Below are 8719 nucleotides of genomic sequence, written 5' to 3'. Positions count from 1 at the left end.
GCAGGTGCTCTACCACTGAGCCACGCCCCAGCCCCTCACTGGGGGATTCTAGGCAGGTGCTCTACCACTGAGCCACGCCCCCAGCCCCTCACTGGGGGATTCTAGGCAGGTGCTCTACCACTGAGCCACGCCCCCAGCCCCTCACTGGGGGATTCTAGGCAGGGGCTCTACCTCTGAGCCACGCCCCCAGCCCCTCCCTGGGGGATTCTAGACAGGGGCTCTACCACTGAGCTAGACTCAGGCATCTGGAATGAACATTTGCAGCTTGGGCTCAACATTGATCTTGACTTTTATCTGTGAACAGCAAAACAAAAGTGATGCATTGAAGCAGAGAAGGGACTTAAGGGGCTCTTGGGGGTCTAAGAGCCAAGTTTGGAGGCTGCTTGGCCACCGACAAGGTCATTAAGCCACACTGGGTAGCAGCTGCTGCGGCTGCTACTTGGGGTCCCCAAGGTATCTGCTAGCTTGATCCCTCCTATCCCCCATAGTGGAAGCTGCTGGCACTGCTGGCTTTCAACATGGGATGCAGCTGCTTTTTTGCAGTCATTCTGGGCAGGAGGAGACCAGTGAGGTTCATTTCTTGGCTTTTTCTGGTTCCCATCTCAAAGCCCTCCTGCGGGCACTGATGGCTGGATTCGAGTTGGAGGCATCAGAGCACACACAACTGCCCGGGGAGGATGAAAGATGGGACATAGCAGTTTCTAGACAGCCTGACAGAAGGTCCAGCAATTGTGTCTGAGCAGAGGCAGAGTCCCAAACCTATACAGGAGAGTTGGAGGCTCGGGGGACAGTAACATTCACAGTGAGATGTGAGAATGCACATGCCTGAGACAGTAACAGTGTGACAGTGTCCCTAAAGCACAGCTATGGCCATATTACTTCCTTACACTAAGGTCACTGGTGCTTCCAATGCAAGTCAGCCCCACCCCAGTCCATCCTCCCAGGCTGGGCTCCCACAGTGACCTTAATGGTGGCTCCACTCACCTGCACTGGGCCACTCTGAATCCCTGGGCTCCCTGCTTTTGTTTGCCTGCTATTCCCATGGCCAGGAATTCTATCCTCCAATGTATTCAAGGTCCACACACAGAAGTTTTCTTCTATAATGACAGTGTTGCTTATTTCTTGAGCCAAGAAATGGAGCAAGGGCCCTGCCCTTGCTACCCTGGGTTTTTACCTAGAATTCAATTAGCCACAGCTCGCTCCTTCCCTCATTGAAGAATACACTTTGATGCTAAGTTAAATGCACTTCTCTTAGGGAGATGAAAATAACAATCTGTTCACCCGAGATGGGGTGCCAATGGCAGAACAAAGAAACACACAAGTTTAGCTTGGTGAATGAATGAGTTTATTGGTCCAAGCCCAAGTAACAAGGGGCTACCTATAGGAGCATGGCCAGATACTCAACTATAAAAATACCCTCCCCTGAGCAGCAACTGACAGCCTGATAGATCCTTGAGGAGGGACAGAGCCTGGGGATTCCTTTTCCCCTAATAACTGTCAACTGTCTATATCTCAGAGAGGGGCTTTGGGTTTTAAGAACTTCAAACACACAAATTGTTGCTTCACAAGGTCCCTGAAACAGAAGCTCTGCAGACCCCCGAGCTGACTCTGCCACAACAGCTCATGACCCAGCCAATCAGATGGCCTCAGTGTCCTTGTCTGACTCTTGGCATTGCCGCTTTGCCTGGTAAGGCAGGCCCCGCGTCTCCAGTATGCTTCTGTCTTACGGGGATCTCAGAAAACCTGGGGCTGGGGAGATGGCTCAGTCTGTGACATGCTTGCCACCAAAGTGTGAGGACCTGAGTTTGACACCCCCTCCCCAAACTCACATAAAAATCTAGGTGTGACAGGGCGTGTCATCCCAGGGGTGGTGGGATGGGAGGAGATAGGTTGATTCCTGGATGCTTGCTGGTCAGCCAGCTTAGCCTACAGGTGGTGTTCCAGACCTTCAAGAGAACCATTTATTTCTGTTGCTGTGATAAAATATTCTGAGAGAAAAAAAAAAAAAAAACCAAGTCAAATCTGGCTCAGAGCTACAGATTAGGATGCAAGTTAAGGCAGGAACTTAGCCCAGCTCATCAGCATCACAGTTACCATCAAGAGCAGAGAAAAAGGATTTGGGTCGGCTGCCTGTTTGCTGCCTCTACTCTGTTTTCTTCTCTCTTACACAGTTCCAGGACAAGCCCTTGAGATGCTACCATCCATATTTTAGATGTGTCTTCCCACCTTGATTAACAAGCAAAATAGTCCCCTCAGATAAATGCTCAGGCTACCTGATGTAGATAATTCCTCATTAAAACTCTCTTCCCCGGTGATCTTAGGTTGGGTCAAGTAAAGAATTAATCACCACAATTTTTCAAATGAAAAGTGGAGGAAGCCTGGGTGGGATTGGACACCCAGTGTTGTCCTCTGACCTCTATATACATGTACGTATGCACGCACACACGCACACACACATGCACCAATACCACATGAACATACAAACACACATATAGATACAGACACACATACACATGCACACACACAGACACACAGACATGCACATACACACACATCTACCCATACCACATGAATATGAGCACACACGCAGACATACAGATACAGACACATATGAACACGAGAGCACACACATATAGACTCACATACATGTACACACACAAACACACAAAGAACTGCATACACACAAACATGAACATGAGCATACACATATAGACACACACACAGATACACAGACAGACAAACAGGCATACACGTGTACATACACGTCTCACACCTCATGAACATGAGCACACACACATACAGACACACAGATACTGACACACATATACATGCACACACACAGAGATACAGAAACACACACATGCACACACATTTACCCACACCACATGAACATGAGCATATACCTAGACACACACAGACAAAATACTGCAAACACACACACACACACACACCTCAATCAGCCTTTGATGCCCTCTGCAGAGATAGAAAGTTAGAGAGAAAATTAACTCTGGGGTCAGGTTCAAGGTAGTATGGAGGGCTTCTGCTCCAGTGAGAATTAGGGGGCAAATCTTACTGTGAATTGAGCTCTCAGACTGTTACAGTTTGAGCGTGAAATGTCCCCTGCAGGATCCTAGATTTGACCACTTGATCTCCAGCAGGTGGCGCTGTGTTAGAAGGTTGTAGACTCTGTGGCCTGGCTAGCAGAAATGGGTCGCTGTGAGCAGACCTTGAAGGTGATGTGAGCTTCTTGTTTCCCACCTCCACAGCCTTTGCTCCTGGTTCACCAAAACGTGAGGAGCTGAGGCTGGAGAGATGGGGCATGTATTGTCCGGATTGTTCTGGAGGCAGTTCTCTCTCTTTCTCTCTCAGGGTATTGTCTTGATTAATGATTGGTGTGAGGGGACTATTCCATGGTGGAAGGTGTCACCCCTGGGCTGGTGGTCCTGGGCTCTATAAGAAAGCAGGCTGAGCAAGCCACGAGGAGTAAGCAACACCCCTCCATGGCCTCTGTTTCCAGGTTCCTGACTTGGGCTCCTGCTCTGACTTTCTTCAGTGATGGACTGTGATTTTCAAGGTGAAAAAAACCCCTTTCTTCCCTGCGTTGTTTTGGTTATGGTGTTTATTGCAGTAATAGAAATTGACTAGGACACCTCAGCAGCCAAGGGTATGCATTGCTCTTGAGGAAGACTTACATTTGATTTCCAGAACCCATAGCAAACCGCTCACAGCCTTATAACTACAGCTCCAGGGACTCTGACTCCCTCCTCTGGCCTCCTTGGGTACTGCACTCACATGTATACAACTACATACAGACACAAACATGTATAATGAATATGTATGAATACATACACACATATGTAGGCTTATATGTTTCAAAACCTACTTTCAATAAAGGTCCTTAAACACTTCAAACCTTTCCTAGGCCACCATCCAAAGACAGGAGTGAAAAGATGGTAAATAGGTCAGGGGGACGTGGACCTGTTTAGGAGTAGTTCTTTGGGGCGATTCCAATCCCTGTTGTCAGGATACCAGCAGTCCAGTGCAGCAGTGCCAGGATAGCAAACATGAATTAGCAGTGGTGGCACAATCCAAAAGAAACAGCCAGGCTTCCGCTGAATTAGCACTGGTCAGTGGTAATGATCAGAACCAGTCGGGATGCTAGGAGAAGTTCTCTGCTGTGCCTCTCTTAATGAAGTGAAGATCAGTGAAGACATGAGACCAACAAACTGTTGCAAAGCCAGCTATGCCGGAGCCCCATCACTGTCCGTTGAGTCCTATTTATACTCTCTCCAAACATCACAGGTCTAGCCTCAGCAAAACACCCTGTGAGTCTGTATCACATGACAACACCAGAAACTTTCACTTCACACACACACACACACACACACACACACATACACACACACACACACACACACTGTGGTCCAAGCACAGAGCAAAATGTGACAAGGCTATGACATGCCTTACTGAAAAATGTACAAGGTAGTTAAACTCCACTGAGTTAGCTACCCTGCGTTCAGTGTTAAGGATCAACAGTATGCTTAAATACACGTGAGGCTCAGTACGTACCTTTCAGGTTGATTTAAATGCTGCAACTGGATGCCTGTGGGACTGTAAGCCTGCATCTTTCTGAGGGATGTGGCTGGACATCTGGTAGTGATTGACAAGGTAGAAAGCAAGACCTGACCCCTGAGGATATTCTCACCCGTGTGCCATGACCTGCCTGTACTCACACTCACACACGTCATACACAACATAACACAACACACACACACACCGTGATAAGAAAAATTATAGGAACTGGACTTGCTGGTGCATATCTGTCGAGACTAAAGCGGGGTGTGTGGGGGAGGGGGTCACGATCTCAAAACAAACAAAACCAAGATGGAGTGCATCACTCCTTGGGCTGCAATCTACACTCAAGTGCAGATGGCATCAACTTGCTTATTTGTTGCCATGGCAACAATGATGCTCCCTCACCTTCCTGCTCACATGGTGTGAGATCGGGAGTAAGATGTTTGCTGTGTAATTGAGGGGATGCTGGTTCAAATCCCCAGAGGGCATGCAAAAACTGAGCATGGCAAAGTGTCTGTAAACTTAGTATCAGGGCATCAGAGAGGCAGGCAGATTCCTGGAGCTCGCTGCAGCTAGCCTGTCCCATTTGGTGAGCTTCAGGTTCTGTGACAGAAACATGGAGGATGATGAAAGAATGTGTTGGACAGCCACATGCACACTTATGCACCCTTCAGCAGTGTCCCCCCCTCCACGTGCATACACACACATCAATCAGTCAGTCAACCAACCAACCATCCAATGAACCAACCCATCAATCAATCAAGAAAAGAGAGGAAGGGAAAGGAAAAGAAAAGCCACATCTCTTCATGAGCCTCTTCCCCGCCCCAGCAAGACAGAAAGACACATACATCGCTTGCACCCTGTAGACCAAGGCAGATCCACAGTGAAGGACCATGGAAGAAGGAGAAATACATTTTGCATTACTGAAACATTTATTTGAAGACCTAATTAACTCAGAGAATGAGACAAATTCCAGCTGATTGATTCAACAGACACCATGGGAGCTGGCTGTTGACCTCCGAGGAGTACAGACCGACCAATCAGAGCGCACGGGAGAGGCTCCTCAGCAAATGAAATGTGCTCAGAGCTTGGCTTTCTGCTGGGCGTGAGCGATTGTTAATCTGAGCGCAATAAAATAAGAACGGCACATAAACAATGCTCAGTGTCTTAAAAAATGAAACCATTAGTGTAACGGCATCTGCTGCTCGTCCTTCCTCTGAAACAGGTGACAGATGCCTTCTCCAGGGCCAATTAGGATCTTCCAGTACTTGGGCAAGAAATGCCACTTATTATTAGGTGACACCGTGATGCTAAAGACACTTAGAAATAAAACCGCAGCCTAATCATTTGGCTGAGTAAGCCTCCCTAGCGTTGGCAGCTCATATATTTGGTGAAAATTCTTCTTTTTTTACAAGGGCTGCATCTCCATTTGCTATTTATTATTGTGTGTGCGCAGTCGCGAGACCCAGAGCATCCATCCATAACTGAGTGTGCTGGGAATGTCTCGGAGATCTGCAAATGAGTTAGTCTCATCTCTGGGTCTCCTGTTCTGCCTGGCTTGTGGGATGCAACCTTTGGATTGTCCTAGTAACAGTGGCTTCAGAATTCCAGTTAGGACCAAGATATCCATGGGTCACCTGTTGGGTCCCCAAAAGGTGGCTTGATTGTCCTTATGAGACCTTCAAATCAAGAGCTCATTGGATGACTCTTTGCACATGAATATGTGTTCATGTGTGTGCATGTGCATGTGTGTGCTTGCATGTGTGCATACAGGCCATGGGTCAGCCTCAGGTGCTGTTCCTCAGGCAAAATCCACACTGGTTTTTGTTGAGTCAGAGTCTTTTGTTGGCCTGGAGTTTGCCCAGTAGGCTAGGCTGGCCTACAAGCCTTGGGGATCCCCCTGACTCTGCCTCCCAGTACTGGGACTACAAGCATTCACTCCTAAACCCCACTTTTATACCCCCTTTCTTTAAAGAGGGGTCCTCAGGTCCCATCCTAAGACTTGTGAACAGTAAATTAGTATTTGAGTAATTTTCAGAGTCCCTAAGCTTGCTTTTTTTTTTTTTTTTTTTTTTTTTAAGGCAGGGTTTCTAGACCAGGCTGGCCTTGAACTCACAGAGATCCACCTGCCTCTGTCTCCAGAGTCCTGGAATCAACACCATGCACCACCACTTCATGGTCCTAAGCTTGCTTTTGAAAGGAGGTTTGTTTTATTATTTTAAGTCATGTGTGTGAGTGTCTGTGGGTGTTGTGTCATGTCATAAGAACAGGTGCCCGTGCTCGCTTCGGCAGCACATATACTAAAATTGGAACGATACAGAGAAGATTAGCATGGCCCCTGCGCAAGGATGACACGCAAATTTGTGAAGCGTTCCATATTTTTGGAACAAAACACCCATGGAAAGAGTTACAGAGATAAAGTTTGGAGCTGTGAAGAAAGGATGGACTATCTANAGACTGCCATATCCAGGGATCCATCCCATAATCAGCTTCCAAACGCTGACACCATAGCATACACTAGCAAGATTTTGCTGAAAGGACCCAGATATAGCTGTCTCTTNTGAGACAATGCCGGGGCCTAGCAAACACAGAAGTGGATGCTCACAGTCAGCTATTGGATGTATCACAGGGCCCCCAATGGAGGAGCTAGAGAAAGTACCCAAGGAGCTAAAGGGAACTGCAACCCCATAGGTGGATCATTATTATGAACTAACCAGTACCCCAGAGCTCTTGACTCTAGCTGCATTTGTATCAAAAGATGGCCTAGTCGGCCATCACTGGAAAGAGAGGCCCATTGGACTTGCCAACTTTATATGCCCCAGTACAGTGGAATGCCAGGGCCAAGGGGTGGGGGTGGGTGGGTGGGGGAGTGTATTGGGGACTTTTTGGATAGCATTGGAAATGTAATTGAGGAAAATACCTAATTAAAAAAAATGGCTGAAGAAAAAAAAAAAGAACAGGTGCCCATGGAGGTCAGGGGAGTCAGAGCTCCTGGAGTCAGCTTTACAGCAGGTTCAAGAGAAAACCTGATATGGGAGCTTGGGTCCTCTGCGAGAGCAGTTCATGTGACTTGGTGAGACCCTATCTCGAAATAAAATTAAACAGAGCGCTCAGGGAGTGAGCTGGCAGTATCATGCTTGCCTAGAACACCCCTACCCCCAGTGAGTGGGAGCTGAGAGCCTGACCATTAGTCCTTTGCCTGGCACGCGTGAGAGCCTGGGTTCACTTACCACCATCAGTAAAAACATGTTGGCAAAGGTAGAAATCTGGGACACCTCTGCATTGCTGGGGGGGGAAGAGGCAGTGGAAAACAGGCAGCTCCAAGATGTTAAGTGGGGAGTCACCAAGGGATCCCACAGCTCTGCTCAGAGATACCCGGTGACAGCAGAAAACTCCACACCCAGATACCCTCAGAAACTTCTTCAGTAGCGTCAGGAAGGAAAAACAGCCACACGTCCATCAGCAGGTACAATGCTGAACCGCAGGAGCCACATTTGTGCAGGGCTAAGTAAAATGAATCACAGACATGCCACATGCTGAGTTGTGGGAGTCTGTCATGAATGAAAGAAATGCTCTGGGAAGAGCAGCACCTCTGACCATAGCTCATGGAAGGCTGATTTACTGATGAGAACTTAGGGACCATGGGGAGGTTGGAATGTTGCAGGTCCTGGAGCCTCATTGCAACTTCTCTTGGGCTAGCCTCAGACTTATCAATACTGTCCTTGCCCATCTCTGTCTGACCTAATGTCTTGGGACTAACAGATGAAACTTTTTAAAACAGACTACTGGCTTCTACCCAGCAAAGGACTAAGGCTGCTATCAGAGATCGTCTGAGCATATGGTTGAGAGTTCTCCTCTTTGCTGTAACCTCCCACCTGGGTTTTCAATGTATTTGAGAAATATCTTGATTCACAACTTCCCTTGCTCTGTTTATAAAAATTTCACCAAGTGCTGCCACACTGGAGCATGGAATTTGGGCAATTGTGAGTCTGTGTCCCTGGGCTGTGATCGCTCAGATTTGGCTCCAGAATAAACTCTCTCTTATCTCCTTTGAAGTGTGAGTGCTTTTTAGAAAGTTTTATTTTATCTGTACTATTTATTTATATCCAGCCTTGAACCATCAGGTCTATAGAGACAGCGGACC

The 8719-nt window shown here is 47.6% G+C and overlaps 1 non-coding gene across 1 annotated transcript; it reads left to right on the top strand.

Annotated features, from left to right (window-relative positions):
* Positions 1-6851: 6851 nt before the first annotated feature.
* On the top strand, positions 6852-6958 carry LOC115031261. Its single transcript, XR_003836860.1, has one exon. It is a non-coding gene; the product is annotated as a U6 spliceosomal RNA (small nuclear RNA).
* Positions 6959-8719: the final 1761 nt, after the last annotated feature.

The sequence above is a fragment of the Mus caroli genome, chromosome 5, assembly GCF_900094665.2.
Source record: "Mus caroli chromosome 5, CAROLI_EIJ_v1.1, whole genome shotgun sequence".
Taxonomy (NCBI): domain Eukaryota; kingdom Metazoa; phylum Chordata; class Mammalia; order Rodentia; family Muridae; genus Mus; species Mus caroli.
The sequence above is the reverse complement of the archived record's forward strand: the minus strand, read 5'-3'. Positions and strand labels throughout refer to the sequence as shown.